The sequence below is a fragment of the Mus caroli genome, chromosome 10 (genome assembly GCF_900094665.2).
Source record: "Mus caroli chromosome 10, CAROLI_EIJ_v1.1, whole genome shotgun sequence".
Lineage (NCBI taxonomy): Eukaryota > Metazoa > Chordata > Mammalia > Rodentia > Muridae > Mus > Mus caroli.
Genome location: NC_034579.1, coordinates 4,493,671 through 4,511,878, shown reverse-complemented (window position 1 = coordinate 4,511,878; position 18,208 = coordinate 4,493,671). Strand labels below are relative to the sequence as shown.

General features: G+C 38.3%; 1 protein-coding gene across 2 annotated transcripts in view; it reads left to right on the top strand.

The window, feature by feature from the left end:
* The window catches only part of Tab2 (TGF-beta activated kinase 1 (MAP3K7) binding protein 2), a 52,037-nt gene that overhangs the window by 6,973 nt on the left and 26,856 nt on the right, over positions 1–18,208 (top strand). The window contains exon 1 of one of the 2 annotated variants that reach the window (XM_021174740.2): positions 15,373–15,998. The exons of the other annotated variant lie outside the window; for it this stretch is intronic. The gene's annotated coding sequence lies outside the window, so the exon portion shown is untranslated. Of the gene's footprint in view, positions 1–15,372; positions 15,999–18,208 lie in introns of those variants that run through there. 2 annotated transcript variants of the gene reach the window in all.

Sequence of the window (18,208 nt, the reverse complement as noted above, 5' to 3'; positions counted from 1 at the left end):
AGATACTGCTGGTCAGCAGGATGATTTTTTATGATTTATCAGTGAGAGAAAATACTTTGGAATAGAAATAACAATTTCATCTGAACACTTTGATCTTGCAGAACTAATGAGGGAGATTTTTAGGCAGAGAAACCATTGAAGGATGCTAGTGAGGGAAGGTTACTTACAGGTGTAGAAAATGAAGTCGCCTGGCGTACTTCCTCTCCGACACTGGAGACAGTGCTGCTTAAGTACATCAATTTCAGGGTGTTAGAGGGTTAATTTTAAAAGATCTGGCTTTAAAATCATCCGAGTCTAATTTCATATTACTCAGATATAGTAAATACTGTTGTTTAAACTGTTATCACTGGAGTTTAGTTGTTGTTATTCAAACTTTTTAAAAGACTATTATTTTGTATTATGTGTGTGAGGGTGTATACACAAGATGTCTCTTCAAAATGAATATTGTGTTGCCTATTTTACATAGTAATTGTGACTATATTTTCTGTGTTATATTACCTAGCACAGTATCTACCTGGACCCTAGTTGGCGTCAATGAGAAGTAGCACCAAAAACGTAAAATGAATCCTGTGCCCTTTAGAACTCAACTGTACATAAAGCCTCTTGGATATATATTTGCTTCCATATTCTTTTTTTGGTTATAAGTCTAGTCTTTAAAGGGAATCATCTTTCCAGCACTACTTTAGTCTTTTCTTTTTTTTTTTTTTTTTTTTTTTTTTTTTGGTTTTTCGAGACAGGGTTTCTCTGTGTAGCCCTGGCTGTCCTGGAACTCACTTTGTAGACCAGGCTGGCCTTGAACTCAGAAATTCGCCNNCCTCTGCCTCCCAAGTGCTGGGATTAAAGGCGTGCGCCACCACGCCGGAACTACTTTATTCTTATTGTCTTGTGTCTTTGTTCTTATTTTATACTAACATTTATGGATTATAGGTTTCTATTGGTGTTTATCATAAGTAGATATAGTTATAGAGAAGTAGGCAATACAGTCACAAACAGTTTTGATTAAAAAATGGTTAAAGAATATCTGTAATCCCAGTCCTGGGGTGGAGGAGGCAAGAGGATACCAAAGTTCAAGGTCATCCTTAGCTTTCTGGTGAGTTTGAGTCTAGCTTAGAATGCATAAGACTCTGTCTCGAGGGGGAAAAAAGAATTCAGAACAGAGTACATGTTCAGTATAAAACCACTTAGCACAAACATATTCTGTGTATACACCAAGGGTAAAGTAACTGCTGGTATTCGCTCTGTGACTGGCAGGTAGAATAGTTATACCCGAATTAAGTGCTAGTCTGCTATCTTCTTGATGATTTCCCAGAAAATGGAAAAATAAATATAAGAGGAAATGGGGATTTCAAAAGAAAATTCCCACTTCCACATATGGTGATTCTGCTTTCTTACATAAAAAAGTATATTTGCACACTGAAAGCTTTTTAAGCTGAAGTGATTGTTTGGCCTGAGTGAGACATCTTCATTCTTTTCATGAGATTTTCCACTCCTGAACAGTGACATAGATTTAGAGGATGACTGTCTTATACCATTGTTGCAGTTTGGAAGTAGAACGAGAAGTACTTTTAGAGAAAGATAGCTGGTCCATGGGAAAATTGAGCTTGTAATCTTATAACTAAAAGTAGGTACTAATCAGTATTTCAATGTGTTTATAGTGTCACACGATTAAAAGAACCAGAAGACACTTATTTGCTTCAGTTTCACACCTGTGCAAAGAAATCTTGGAGCTCTTCCATGGTGTCTCGTTCCTATACTTTTTTTAAAAAGTATGTTACCCATAGATGTCTTGCAACTCGTGATAGAATGACTGAGTAGTTTAGGCTTCCTGCTTTGTTTGCATCAGGTACTTACTAGGTGAAGGGGATGGACAGATTACTAAAATGTCATTCTTGTTCTAGAGATGTGTGCAGAAGAATGTGATATATTACGACACATGCTAAGACCGGGTTAGACAAAGCCCTTTAGGAATCTATGGGAGGGAGGGCCTGATTCAGTAGGCAATTAAGCAGCCCAACATAAGAGAGATTGCACTTAATCTGAGAGTTAGAAAGACAAGGAAGAGATACATAGGTTGAGGGTAGAGATTTCATTTCACATAGGAAAAGGTATGCCTTAAATATGGAGGTAGGAAGGTCTATAAATTGTTTATAGTTCCATGATACATTAATTAATAATTTTTGGGTTTTTTGAGACAGGGTTTTTCTGTATAGCCTGTCCTGGAACTCAGTCTGTAGCCCAAGCTGGACTTGAACTCAGAAATCTGCCTGCCTCTGCCTCCCAAGCGCTGGGATTAAAGGTGTGCGCCACCACCGCCCAGCCCCATGATACATTAAGCTCTAATGGTTTGTAAGATGGTAAGTTAGGAAGAGGACAGCGTATGAAGATATGTGTGTCCTCTATAAAGAAGACTTTGTCTTGTTACTGACGGAACATAAGTGCTTAACATTGTGAAGACTGGCCACAGTGGAGAAAATGCTTCAGGAGAGTGCTGGACTGGGGGAGACAGGCTTTGTGCTGCTTTAGAGTTGGTAGGGATCAGAATTCAGGCTGTGAGAATGAAGAGTGGGGTTGAGGAGGGAAACTGTGAAGTAGAGCTCAAGAGCACATATTCCTGGATTGATCCTGGTGGTCCTTACAGCAATCGCCAATAAAGAACAGAGCAAGGGAACAATGAAGTTTGCAAGTTGTTTGAGTTTTGTATAAGGGTTTTAACACTCCTTTGTAGGGGAAAAAAAGAGGTGATTTTTATTTACATGGAAGAAAACAGATTTTTGTATAAGTAGTATTTGAGCAGGTATTTGAATATGAAATGATAAAGGTAAGGGTTTCCAAATACAAGGTGTAGCGAATGCAGATATCTTGTGCATGGGAAGCCTGTTTGCTATCTTCCAGGAGCTGGAACACCTTAGGAACCTGAGTGAGGCAGTGGGAAAATAGGAAATGATGCCTAAGTATGTACATCCCTGTAGGGCTTTTAACTACAGTTAGACTTTAGATTTTACCCAAGACGAGGTAGGAAGCCAACAAGAATCTTCAGATAAAACTTAATTTGCTTTTCTTTACATCTTAGACCGTGGTTTATTCATTGGTGTGTGTGTGTGTGTGTGTGTGTGTATCTTTTTATAATGTGGATAGATTTAGATAGTCATCATAGTTAGACTGATGTCAGAGTAAAACTTTTTAGTCATCATTAAACTCTTGTCTTGTTCCTTCATAGTCTGTTTCCTTCAACCTTTACCCCTGACAAACACCAGTTTGTTCCCCATCAACACTAGTTTTATCACTAAGAGTTGCATAAATGGAACCATGCATTATGTTTCCTTTGAAATTAGCTTTTGATTTTGACTCTAGTACCCTTGATCCATGCAGATGGTTGTATGAATCAGTATTCATTCCTTGTTAGTACCAAAAAGCATAATATTGTTGGGGTGTACTATAATTTTTAAAAACATTAGTTTGCAGGACTTTGGGGTCTCCAGTTTGACATTATGAGAATAAAGCTGTGAGTGGTATGTTGGGTGTGCACGTGAGTGCACCCAGGTAGAAGTGGTGAGTCAGTTTGGCTCTCACGGAAGCAGAGGATTCCGAGGTTTCCTCTCTGTTCTCTGTGTTGCTGGACAGAAGTACCGTTTTTTACAAAAGACACCTTGCCTATTTCAACAGAAAAGACTAATGATTGGAAAGTTTTTTCGCTTCTTGAAAGTAGCCAGATTTTGTATAGTTACTTGAGTGAGCAGGTGACTATTATTCTCACTAACAATGAGATATGGTCATCAGGGCAGTGAAGTGTGCCAAATGGCGGATGTTAGTCACAACATGGCATAGAAAATCAATGTTCCTACTTGGCCTCGGAGATGTGGCATATATATGTGAATGGGATGAGGGCACTCAGATAGATATGTAAGGGCAAGTAAACTGGATACAAAGAATGTGAGGGGGGAAGCAGTCATTAAGGCTTTTAACATCGAGTTTGTGTATGAAATACAACACAACTCCCAGCCGAATTTTTATAGCCCCAGAATAGAGAATCCAAAATCCTTCAGATTAGCATATGACTAAACCATAGTACACTAACAAGAAATGAACTATTGGTACATATAGCAGTTTGTTGGATCAGGGAATTAGAAAAGGCATAGGATAGGTGATTCTTCTTTGACCACTGTCTGGTATAAGCTCTTTCTAAATCATGCTTCATTTTCTTTAGTTTCTAAAAGTAAAGATGGTTGCTTGTTAAAGATGGCTGGCTGGCTGGCTTTCCAGGGTTATTGTGCCGATTACATTGCACTTAGAACTGTACAAGAATCTGGTTTCTTTGTGTTTTCACCAGCACTTAGTATTGTCAATTTTCTCATCTCAGCCAGCCTAATAGGTAATATCTCATTGTAGCTTAATTTGTATTTCCCTAATACATGTAAATATGTTTTCATGTGCTTCTTTGCTGTTGATGTCTCCTCAGTGGTCTGGTGCCTAGATTCTATACATATTTTACATTCTTTTACTGAGTTTAAAGATTGCTTTACGCATCTAGATCAAGTTTCTTGTTTAGCGATTTGCAGAGTTTCTCCTAGCGTGTGACTTCTCTAGCCTCTTAACAGCATCTTTTACATAGAAGTTGGTTTGTTTGGTTTTTTTTATGAAGTCTAGCTATTATTTCTATTCATTTTATCTTCTATGGATTTTACCTTTTTTGTTAACTTTCAGAACTCATCTGTTCTCAAAGATTTTTTTTCCTATTATAAAAGTTTTGAATGTGATACAGAAATGTGCCATCTATTTTGATTTAATTTTTATATTAAGGTCTGATGTTTGGGTTGAATATTTGCCTTTAGAGTAAATTGAATTGCTTTTACAACTTTGACAAAAGTCACATGGCTATAATAGCAAGGGTTCATTTCTGGATTTTCTATTCTTTTCTTTTTTCTTTGGATCTGTCCTTCCCACTAGTATTACACTATTTTGATTGCTGTAACTACATGATAAATTATCAAGTTTCTCTAACTTCATTGTTTTTAATTGTTTTGGCTATTCTGTTTCTTTTTCATATTAAAAAGTACCACTGGGATTTTGGTGGGAATTACACTTGTAGGTCAGTTTTGAAGAAAATGTACATTCTTACTAACTCAGTCCATGAACATAGTCTCTTTCTCTGCTTACTTATTTATTTCCTTCCTCTACTTTTTGTAGTTTACAGCATACATATTATACACACTTTTGTAGATTTATACCTAGGCCTTACAAGCAGTTGTAAGTGGCTATTATGTTTTAAACTTTGCCTTTTAATTGTTCATTGTTAACATACACCAATATAGTTGATTTCTGAGGACACACATTGTATTCTGAGACTTTTGAAAAACTGTTTAGATAGGTTCTGTGAGTTTTCAGTATACTTGTGAGCCCAGTCCATTTTCATTCCTTTTCAGTTTGTGTGCCTTTTCTTTTCTTGTCTTACAGCTCTTGCTACCTATTTTCAGATCTCAGGATGTGTTCAGTTTTTGATCTCGAGAGATCTATTGGCTGAATGGTTTCTGTAGGTGCTGTTTATCAGTTCCCTTTCTAGTTCTAGTTGATTAAACTTTTTTATCACAGTCGGGTCCTGGACGATGTCACATACTTTTTATACATCATTAACTGATTGTATAGTCTTCTTTAAACAGGTAACTTCCTTTTTAAAACATTACTCTGCAGTGTGTGGAGTAGATTACGAAAATAGAACAAAGGTGTAAGCAAAGAAAATGATTGAAAAATCATTGAAAATTACTACAGTGATCCAGATGAGAGGCAGAGTGGCTGGAACCAGGGTAATAACAGTAAAGGGTGAGAAAAGGTCAGGGTGTGGATGTGTTGCAGGCCCTGTGTGGGCAGGAGCTGCTGATGAATCGTATGTGAGGCATGAACGGGGATTCAGGAGGGACTCCCAAGGGGTTTCCAGAGCAGTTGGAAGTGTGGAGCTGCTGTTGACTGAGTTGGGAAAGGAGGGAAATGGCAGGTTGAGACTGGGCTAGGCAGTCAGGAGCTTGCTTCTGAACATCAGCTCTCAAATGCCTTCTAATGAGAATTCATAGCATCAAGTGGGCCATTCATTCAATGTTTAAAGTGGAATTTAGGCGTGAGATTGAGGCTAGAGATAAGTGTGTCAGTTGAGGAAATATAGATTTGTCATGAATTGTAATTCCTTTCGGTTTAGTACATTTAGTGTGGTAGCAACGTAAAGGATTTTGTGACAGTGTGGATTAGTTCTGCTTGTCAACAAACATTGGCTATCTGATATTAAGAACACCAGGAATTGTATAGTTGGGAGATTATTTTGAGGATGGATTTTTAAAGATTACATTTGTTTTGAACTATACTTATTTGTTACATAAATGAGTGGTTCTAATATTAGTTATCCTAGTTCTTTACTGATAATTCAGAGCTTTGTCCAAGCCTTTATAAACTGAAGTGGTCTTGTGAGTATTGTGAAGAGCTTGACATGGTTAAGTCCTCAGATGGTGTCCTCTGACAGCATTTCTTGTCCACAAAGCCATCCAGAGAGACATAGCTGAGGAGGAGAGGCACAGCTCAGACTCAGCTGCTGAAGGAAAGCATGAGCCTTGGGGCCCACTCAGATTTGCTTTACACTTCACTAACTTCTGGAAATATTTTTACAACATCTCCTTTTTTCTGCTGTAACTGATCATTGGCTCTAATGGTACTTTCTTATTGGTGATTTATAGATGGCTAACATTGCTTTATTTGTAGGATTTACCAATTTGTTATAATTGTCTTAATTTTTCAATATTTTGTACTCAGTTGTTTTAAACATTTTCTTTTGGAAAAAGGAAAGCTCATTGGGTATATGCAAGGATGCAGCGGGCATGGCAGTAACAGCTGCCGTCCCAGGAGTCCTTTAACACTGTAATACAATGCTGTGGCACAGAGGCTAGTAGTAAATATTTGTGAATGAATGATGCACACAGCCTACCAAGGTTTAAAGTCAGTACACTTACTTGACTTTGAAAACAAATGTATTTAAGAATCCAGGTTACATTTGTGTATCTTTCTGAGTAGGAGGACCTTGAGACATTTAAATCTGTATCTCACTGCTGGAGAATGCACCATAACTTAACCTTCACCAGCCAAAGCTACTAAAGCTTGCATTTTGCTTTGTGCTGTCATTCTTCCCTAGTGCTGCTGGGTCTACAGATACATCCTCTTTGTGGTCCAGGATGGTGTTGAGTAGATTACACATTGCCTATGGTAGCCTGGGCTCATACAATACACAGTAGCATAGAAATGTCTTGGAAAATGTCCTTTCTAACTAGCCTTGCTGTTTGCAGGTGATGACAGAAATAGGTATAAGCTACATTTTTCTTTGTCAGATATTGTACTTATAAAACATTTACATATTCTTTTTCATTTTGAGTTGTATAAGACAAAAACACTGTGAACCTTTACTGTTCTATTGTACATTTAAATAGCAGGAAAGTAGGTAATTTTTAAATACTATTTGTGCATGCGTGCAAATGCATATGCAGGCCAAAGGAACACCTCCTGTAAGGAGCCTATTCACTATGGTTTTTGGGACAAGATCTCTCACTGGACTGAAGTTTACCAGTTCAACTAAGCTGGTTGGACATAAAACCCAAGGGATACACCTTCTCTGCCTCCTAAAGGCTGGGATTATACAGGTCACACACCTGGCTTTTTAAAAAATATCTGTACTAGGGATCAAACTCGGGTCCCTCCAAATGAGCTATCTACTAGCACTAAAGTATTATTTCCAGATGCGTAGTGTGTGTTATGTATGTATCCTTGTACACTCGTGTACAGATAAGTACAGTCAGTCTATGACAAGCTAATAGGATGTATATGATGCTCTCTGATATTGTTGACACCAATATAAGAATACTTAGTGCCCTGGTTTGAGCACCGGGAACAGGAGGAAGAGGCTATGTAATAACTCGTATTTATTTCAGTGATGTGGGTGAAGCAGAGTGTGCTTATCTGACCAAGTACCTGCTTCTCATGATTATTTGCAGCATTCAACGAGCAAACACATTATAAATCATTTGGCCCAGTTACCTGACACGTACTGTTATTAAAGCTTTACATTTTCTCTTTTCATTTGGCCTTCTTGGTACTTTTTTTTTCTTTTTTCTAAATAGCATCTTATTTTATAGCCTAAGCTGGCCTTGGGTATTACAAGTGTTGAAATACAGAGATGAACAGGTACAGTGAATTTGATGCCAGTTCATTTGTGATTTCATGTAGCTAATTGTCATAGCATTTCCATTGTTGTGAACAGACACCATGACCAAGGCAACTCTTATAAGGACAACATTTAATTGAGGCTGGCTTACAGGTTCAGAGGTTCAGTTCATTGTCAAGGCAGGAACATGGCAGCATCCAGGCAGGCATGGTGCAGAAGGAGCTGAGAGTTCAACATCTTCATCTGAATGCCCTAGGAGAAAACTGACTCCCCAAGGCAATTAGGATGAGGGTCTTAAAGCCCAGGAGGACAGTGACATGCTACTCCAACAAGACCACACCTCCTAATGGTGCCACACCCTAGGCCAAGCATATACAAACCATCACACTAACCTTCTTGGCTCTGTTTTATAAGTTCCCTTCTTACTTTTCCTCCTTTGCGTTCCCTATCTCAGCGCCAAGGACGTGTACCCAAAGTCAATACCAGTCAACTATAAAGATCCCTTGCTTCTCATAGGAACAATATGATAGGACCCAGTTTATATTTTGGACAGTTAATAGGCCTGTTGCTATTGTAAAACACAGCTTAGAAAAGCTATTGAGGGGCTGGAGAGATGGCTCAGCAGTTAAGAGCACCAGCTACTCTTCCAGAGGTCCTGAGTTCAATTCCCAGCAACCACATGGTGGCTCACAGCCATCTGTAATGGGATCCAATGCCCTCTTTTGGTATGTCTGAAGATGGCGGCAGTATACTCATACACTGAGTTCAATTCCCAGCAACCACATGGTGGCTCACAACCATCTGTAATGGGATCCAATGCCCTCTTTTGGTATGTCTGAAGATGGCGGCAGTATACTCATACACATAAATAAATATTTAAAAAAGAAGAAGAAAAGCTGTTGAGTAGGACAAAGTATCAGCTAAAAGGTTGTTGTTAATTGGTTATAAAGGTAACAGATAGCAGAACCAGAACATTACGGTAGTAATAGCGGGATGAATGCAAGAAAGCTTGGTGGTAGTGATCAGTGATACTTGAGTGTGTTAAGATAGGAAAGGTTCTTGGCTTCAGGGTCACACTGCTTGCAATGCATTATTGGGTAGGAGTCAGTGAGTTGAGTTTCGGTCTGTTGTTCTGTTAAAGCTGGTAGTGTGTGTGTGTTGTCGGGGTGCTGGTTTACTTGTTCCAGACCCACCTTTCTCTCCCTCCCTCACTGTCTTAATTCCATGGCTGTAATCTAAGAGCTTCCCTTTAGGAAAAAGTATGTTCTTTTTAGTCATAGCCACCAGCAGAGCTTATTATGTGTGGAGAACAGTCCCTTATTTCCTACCCTCATTCCTGTTCTCCGCTTGAGGTCTTCTCTGACCTGTGTGAAGAATACTTAGAGATATGCCAGTGCTGTGACTATCATCTCACCCCATCCCTAGACCATGGATAGATTGGGTTTTTTATATGTGAAATAAAGTAAGTTGTTAGAGCTAGTTACAGAAAACTGCAACCACATGCTGTGTTTACAATCCAAATAGTAATCAGTAAATAGGACATCATTCATCTCCTATCACTAGGTAAAATTACTTATGTAAAGTAATTAAAACCCTCAAATTTGTATTTATGAATTTTATATGTAGATTTAAAACTACATCATGTATGTTATATATATATCTATATTAATAAATGTATGTTTTAGTTCCAAGTCTATTTCTTTATATTGCATATGTTTCATGACGTTCTGAAATAGGGGACCGTATGCACATGTACCCACCTTGCATACTAAACCTCTTTGCAGAAGACAAAAGTGTGTGTTTTATAGCTTCAGAATGAGTCAAAATCCAGGTTCTAATCCAAGGCCTGCCACTAAGATATGTAAGAAACTTAGTCCATAGAGTCTAGGTGTGTGTTGTAGATACTTTGAAATGAAGTATTTTGTTCCTACTTTTAAGGTATTCCTTCCCTAATTTACTAACTTAATTAATAAATTCATGAAATTCCTTACTGCTCAGTAAATAAGTTCATGGATTCTTTTCTTTTTCTTTTTCTTTTTCTTTTTTTTTTTTTTGAGACAGGGTTTCTCTGAATAGCCCTGGCTGTCCTGGAACTCAGTTTGTAGACCAGGCTACCAGGCTGTCCTCAAACTCAGAAATCCACCTGCCACTGTCTCCCGAGTGCTGGGATTAAAGGCATGCGCCACCACGCCCGGCTTCATGGGTTTTTAATGAGCATCTAGGTTCTCATTGGGGTTTTAGATAATCCATTTTAGCTGCTGTCTTTACTGCTGTGAAGAGACACTGTGACCAAGGCATCTTTTATAAGGACAACATTTAATTGGGGCTGACTTACAGGTTCAGAGGTTCATTCCATTATCAACGCAGGAGCATGGCAGCATCCAGGCAGGCGTGGTGTAGGAGGAGCTGAGAGTTCTACATCTTCATCTGAAGGCTGCTAGAAGACTGGCTTCCTGGCTGCTAGGATCAGGGTCTTAAAGCCCATACCCACTGTGACACACTTCCTCCAACAAGGCCACACCTCTAAATAGGGCCACTCCCTAAGTCAAGCATATTCAACCCACATCAACTAGTGGAATTTTGGTTTTCCCAATGTATTTTCTGGTATTTGAAATTGCAAAACAAAAGTCTAATGGACTAAGAACATTTTAGTTATTTTGTACACCTTATGTGTCAATATTGCATATAGGCAATGTCCTATATTTAAGCACATAGTCCATGTCACCAAAAACATAGAACAGTACAAGAATGGTGATGACTCGTGGTGTTTATTAGTCCACAGGCGCATTAGTAGTTCTGAGTGTCGCCGTGAGGACTGAAGCAGGGGAGAAGAATTCAAGAAGAAGGTCAAACTAAGGTTGATTTTGAAGAAGTAGTTTTAGCATGTGTCAAAAGTGGAGAGATTGCATTCTAAGCAAGAACATTGCTCACTGAGGGAAGAAAGGTGGTTTGAATATGTTCAGAAAGCCAGAATGGATTTCTACAGATATAAGAACTGATGGGAAGTAAAAGTGGATCAGTTTTAAGAAAACAAGTAATAATAATAAATGCTGGCAAGGCTAGGAGCAGAAGGAAAGTCCCATGTACACTGCTGATGGGCGGGTGAGGTAGTCCAGCAACTGTGAGAATCAATGTGAACACCTCTCAAAGACCTAAACATAGATCTATCATGTCATGCACCCAAACCAGGCCTCCAAGTCAAGTCACAGAGGTACAGCAGAGGAATGGATAAAGAAAATGTGGTGTATGTACACAGATAGAATGCTTTCCACTTAGAAGAACAAAGTAGATGAAAGTGGATCAAGCCAGTCTCAGAAAGACAAATACCATATACATTCTCATTTTCAGTTGCTAGATGTGATAAAAATATGTAAAACCATGTATTTGTATATAACACTGATATAAAGCTATAGTGGGAGCAAAGGGGACTAATGGAGAGGGAAAAGGAAGAAGATAAAGACTGGAATGTGCTCAGTGTTGAGAATGCACTTGTCAAAAAATGCCCTTCTAAGAACAGGGCCATGGATGATGACTATACACAAGAATATTTTTTTTGAAACTTAAATATTTAAAGTAAGTAGATTTAGCAGTAGGTAAATAATGGCACAGGTGGTAGAATGCTTACTGAGCATGCCTAAGGCCCCAAGCTCAGCAAAACATAAGCCATGCGTGATGATGCACACCTGTAGTTATGCCACCGGGGAGGTGGAAGCAAGAGGGCCAACCACCCAGAGAGTTTGAGGCCAGCTTAGAGTATATGAGACTCTGCCTTTTTTCTTTTAAAGGTACATTTAATAGATTTTAATCTAAATTGCATGACCCTAAAGATACCTAAGGTTAGGATTTGAAGGAGAGGTGCACACGGAAGTGAAAGGGCTAGGGTTTTCACAGCAGAGCACAGCAGTGTCAGCAGTTCCTCTTTAAGGTAACTGTGCTGCTTCTCTACCTTGCTTCCCTCTAATTGTTTACCTTGGGCTTTTACAACCTTGTTTTCACTTATTGACCGCTCTCCTCCTCATCTCCGGTGTAATCACTGTTCTCAATTTCAGTCCATATTTGGATGTGTCACATTGAACCTGTCAAATTGCATTTTCAAAATAACATAATCATGGTTATCTTATGCATTCAAAACCAAAAGCTAGAGGGGGAATCTATAGCTTTGTTGACCTCTGATGTAGAGACCCAAACTGGAGAAGGCAAACTGGAATGGATTTTAGTGGGAGTGGCAAGCAGGAAAGGAGCCTGAATATTGTTTCTTATTTGTGTTGTTTCAGTTCTTACGCCGCTGCTGTAATTTCTTCTGTGCTCATTGGCTTCCCACTAGCTAGGCTAAAATGTAGAGGGCAGTTGGAATAAGTTGTTTTATGAATTAGTACTTGCTGAATCCCTTTCAGACTTAACTGGCAACTTCGGTGTATGCACGTGGCAGTGTGTTTAAGATGACTAAGACTTCTACATGTTCTTAGTTAAAGGGAGATCCTGAAAAGGGAGAGAGGGAGGGAGAAAAGGAAGTATGGAAGGGTCTGGACTCACAGGATGAAAGGTCTAACTTAAACACTCCCTACACAGAGTAACCAGACCTTGGAGATTTTAAACATTGATTTTTTTTTTTTTTTTTTGAACTTCAAGCATCAGGTAACTATTTCACAACATAAGAGAGGAAAAGGTGAACTTTGAGGTTCTTTCTACAAAGCCAAACATACCATGGTAGTAAAATAGAATAAAAGACTACAGACCAGTCTCAGGAAAGTTAGTGGGAAAAAAATGCTTAATTAATTTATCAAGTGGTCTCCAGCATTATATCACTATAATAATATTGTAGATTAATTAGTGTTAGTTGAACTCTGGTGTGGAAAACCTAAAGGATATCAAAAAGTGGAAGAGGGGAATTTCAAGTTATTTTTAAAAAGAAGAATATAGCGATATTCCTGTGTTCACATCTCAGACCAGAAACCACCATTTTGGTACTAGAAAATGGTAAGATGCTAGAATTCCCATTTTAGTATTTAGGAAAATGCCAACTTCCTATTAAGAAGTCATAAATCAAAGCCTATTGGGATGTTGCCTATAACTGCATAGGAGGCTGAGGCAAAAGGAGACCTGGCTGCGTAATGAGACCTGCCTGCCATCCTCCCTACCCCCAACATCACTGTTAGATAACATTGTCCTGGAGGTGCTCCATAATACAGTTAGACCAAAAGTAAATACGTAAGTAAAGCCAAGTGTGATCGAGAGGGAGGAGACAAGTCTACTATTCTCTAATACTTTCTACATGGAAAACAGCCAAGAGAACAAGCTGAAATGTTACTGTGAGTAATGAGATTTCAATATGGGAGCGAGTTATAAAATTATATTGGTTTATCGACAGTGCTCTCCCTCCTTGGGAGTCTTTAAGTAGTGAAAGTTCTCCAAAAGAGTTAGTGACAGGGAATCTCTCAGGACTTTCTTTCCCCTCTGTGAGGAATATACAGATAAAATCCTATCTGAGTGACATACTTCCATGTCAAGTTTTTAAAACTATTTTGAAAGAAAGTTGTGATATGAATACATTTTAAGTAACTGTAAAGAAATGTTTTTCTTAAATTCCTTGTGGCTTGTGACACTTGCTTTATACTTGGTAAATGGCAGAGGAGTTGTAATCTGATCTAAGAGCCATATTTGGTAAATAATAATTTTGTGTGGAAACCACTATTCTATCAGTAAGAGGGAAATTATTACCCATATGTGGTAGAAGGCTATTTTCTTTAACTGTATAAAAATCAAGTTATATCATGGATTATTTACTTTCCTGGGTTTGTTGTTGTTGTTTTAAGTTCTGCATTCTAGAGCTAGGTTCTAACAAATCTATTGGCACACCTATTTTCTACTTTACTTGAAGGGGGGGGGGAATCTTGTTTTCTACCAACTATCTTTATATCCTTAATGTAAATTGTTCCATCATTGTTTATCTTCAGCTGTGAGAATTGAGCTGTCTCATCTATTCTTTGTTGTAGCTCTTCTGAAGCCAGTGTTGATAAATCACTCACATCTCTAAGAATGTGAGGCACTCTCATTACACCTAAAGCTTATTAAACATGGCTCTTGCTTTAGGATTTATGAAAATGAAAGCTTAAGTTCACCTCGATGTTCAGAGCAGAAATAAAGCAAACAGAAAAGAATGTGTTTCATTTTTTAGTGATGCAAAACAATGTATTGGAAACTTAATATGCAGCAGGCTTTGGGTGCTTCCTGTACACAGTGAAACTTAAGGCAGCCAGGTGGAATGACTAGCCAGTTGTCTGCCATTTGGTAGAACAGGAACTTTGGGCTCGGAAAATTTTTATTCAAGGCCATATTGAAGTGAGAGTTGAACCAAGGTCCCTGTCATCTAGGATTCTTTTCTCTATAACATACCATCACAAAACATGGAAAGCTTGTATTTGCCACCAGGAGCAGGAAAGTATTTTTTACTGTGTTTTTTCTAGGTTGGTTTGTACGAGAACTGCAAGGGGTTTATTTGTTCAACCTTTACCTGCATTCACTCACTCTTTCATCTTGGTCCATTACAGTCCTCATATTTGATAGAACAGATACTTCAGTTGACCTAGTGTGGGATTCACTTCTTAGAGGAACTCTAAAGGGGCCAGCCTACTGAGAATCAAGTGCAACGACATCATTCCTGGTCCCTAAAACTTAACTAGTACATTGACTACCACTTTTAATAGCCTACTGTTTGTCTAACCTCTAGCGTTACCAGCTTGTTTTTGTTTTTGTTTTAAAGATTTATTTATTTATTATATGTAAGTACACTGTAGCTGTCTTCAGACACTCCAGAAGAGGGCGCTAGATCTCGTTACGGATGGTTGTGAGCCACCATGTGGTTGCTGGGATTTGAACTCTGGACCTTTGGAAGAGCAGTCGGGTGCTCTTACCCACTGAGCCATCTCACCAGCCCTTGTTTTTGTTTTAATATGGGCCTAAGAAATATTTTTTACAAATGACTGTCTTGGTAACAGAAAAGCAGGTTTTAATTGGTTAAGAAACGCATCGTATGACCTGTTATCTGCCATCCCCTTTAAGCATTGGAACTTGAGCCAGTGCCTTTAATCCCAGCCTTCTTCCAGAGGCAGAGGCAGGCGGATATCTGAGTTCGAGGCCAGCCTAATTTACAGAGTTCCAGGACAGCCAGGGTTACATAGAGAAACCCTGTCTTAACAAAAGAAAGTTGGAACTTGAAATTCATTTCATTGCTTGAATATATCTAAAATATTTTCAAAGAGATAGGAGAGCAGTTAAAAGATAACAGGAAACATAATATTGAGAGGGAAGAGTAAATAACCTGAGATTATAAATTCTTATAATTCCAAGTTTATCAGTCACAATAGGTCTTGTAGCTTTTCTGTTACAGTTTGTACTGATTTCAGGCACAGGCTAGTGTTGGGAACCATTGGAGATTTCCTAAAGGCTCCTTCCTACTTCCCAGGATGGGGAATTGTGAGGCTTGGGGCAAGTGAAGACTGTCTACTGAAGTAAATCGATTTCCCTGGCTGCTGTGTCAAAGAAGCTTTTTCCTACTTGAATGTTCTTTTTGAGGCTGTAGGACTGCTGCTTTCAGACCTCACGTTGTCTGCTCCACAGTTCTTATTCTGCCTACCTCTAGGTTTACTGTAGTTTCTCTTCTACTTTCAAGGCTCCAGACCCAGTTCCTGGACCTGCTCTGGAAAAGAAGTATCCAGTAGAGATGAGCTCACTGCAGTTACTTAGTTAAACATTTGTAAACTGCAAATGAGCCATCCAAGGACAGCTACAGTTTGAGTTTTTCTATTTCCAGGTATGCAAAAGTTGGGGCACTCAAGCTTAGGCTGTGTGATCTATAACAACACACAGTTCACAACTTCTAGTTCCCTTGCTTTAACCTGAGTGGCATGGTCACCTCCCTAACATCTTGTAACACATGGTGAACATTAACTTGTAGCTTACCTTTTGCCTGATGAGTCTTTCTAGTTTAGTTTGTTTGCTAGTAGTAGCAAATTACTGCAGAAGCAGTTTAAGAGAAATGATGTGGAAGTGCTACAGAGTCAAGTCCTGCAAATGTGCAAAATAGTGCACTGGACTCCATTGAAAAGTAAGCATCAAACAACGGTCCCTCTCCAGAGTCCATGTGAGAGACAAGTAGTATTGGGGACTACATGAGTGTCCTTAACTGTTCTGTTTCTTCTGTGTTCACATGAAGTTAACACATTTTCCAGTCATTTGAAATGATGGGGTTTGTTGTTTATAGATAAAACAAAATTCTGTATTTACATGGTGTATTTACCTGAATTCAATTGTATTTCAGTTAACTTGCATGTATATGCAAATAAATATTACTTGATTGCTTAAAAGAAGCCATAACAAAATGTTTAATATACATGGACTCTGCATCTTGATATTTTCCATCAGTTTCTTATATTTAGTAATTTGGATGTCTTACTACACTAAGAAAAAGACTCATAATTTTCCTTAATATAGCAATGCAATAGTTTATCTCCTTGAAGGTGATTGTTGTTTGGTGTGAACGGGAGGGGCATTGAGATGGCTCTGTCACCAAATAGTACAAGACCACCACATGTGAATAAATTAATATTCAACTTTATTATCATTTTCATATGTCAGGTTAATTCATTACTTATAAATGCTTATGGTTATGCTCTAAGACTAGAACATGAGTTTTTCTAACATTCTGGTTTTCATTTCTCTTGTTACCTATAAATAAGGATTTATTAACATGCTTAGTCCCTGTTTTCTTTTAGAAATATTTATGTTCAGGATATCTTATCTGAAAAATTAAGTGAAAGAAGGCAGTGGAAAGTAAATTTGTTTCCATAGAAAAATGCTAACGTGTTGGAAAAATAATAAGATATGAAGTGGAAAATATGCACAAGGTAGTCAATTATATAATATGTTTGTCTCAGATTTATTGCACTTTCCTTAATCCATAGAAAATGGCAGCACCCACCACAAAACCACAAAACGTCAATTGCAACCGTGGCTGACCTGCACATTCCTTCAAGAACTTGTACAGGGGAGGCAGAATCAGTGTCAGCATTCATGTCCTTAAGGCACTGTACTACGTGAAGGAATTGGGATGGGTTTTTATTTGCTTGGTTGGTTTTGGTTTTTCAAGATAGAGTTTCTCAATGTAACCCTCAGACTGTTCCTGGGAAACTTGCTTTGTAGACCAGGCTAGCCTCAAACTGAGATCTATCTACCTTCCTCTGCCTCCCAAGCAATGGGACCATAGGAAGGTTTCCTTTTAAAAAGGGAGGGCATAAATCACACTATGACTATTAATGTATATGGCTTTTCTTTAAAAAGTTAAATGTTCTCAGCCTGCGAAGTTGTCTGGTTTTATAGAATACTTATTCACTTGCTCACTCAAGTTATTAAATGTATTAGGTTAGACCATAATAGCTAAGGTAAAGTAATTTAGCATTTGAATAGCTGGTTTGCTATATTATTGTCTTGGCAGTTAATTTGATTTTGCAGTGTGATTCCATATTATAAATTCTATGACAGAGTCAGTGCTGAAGATTGTTTATAATCTTCATTAAGACAGGTCTCTCTAGATAGCCCTGGTTGTCCTAGAGCACTACATAAACCAGGCTGCCCTCAAACTCACTTCATCTGTCTCTGCCTCCCAAGGGCTAAGATTAACAGCATTCACTACCAGGTCTAGCAATTCTTATTTTTATTTTAAATGGTAATAGTACTTAAATTTCAAATTTTTTGTTGAATGGCTATAATTTTTATTTCTATCATAGAAAAATAATATTGACAGATATGTTTAGATTATCTTGTTAAAATTGTAACATCACACTTCAAGAAATAGAATTCCAGTAATTTATTAGAAAAATTGTGTTGATGGCTTGTGTATGGTGGCACTCCACTTTAGTCCTAGGTCTCTAGAGGCAGAGGCAGATGGAATGAGTTGATGGTCTATACAAAGAATTCCAGGCCAGCTAGGGTGACATAGTAGCACCCTGTCTGAATAAGAGGAGG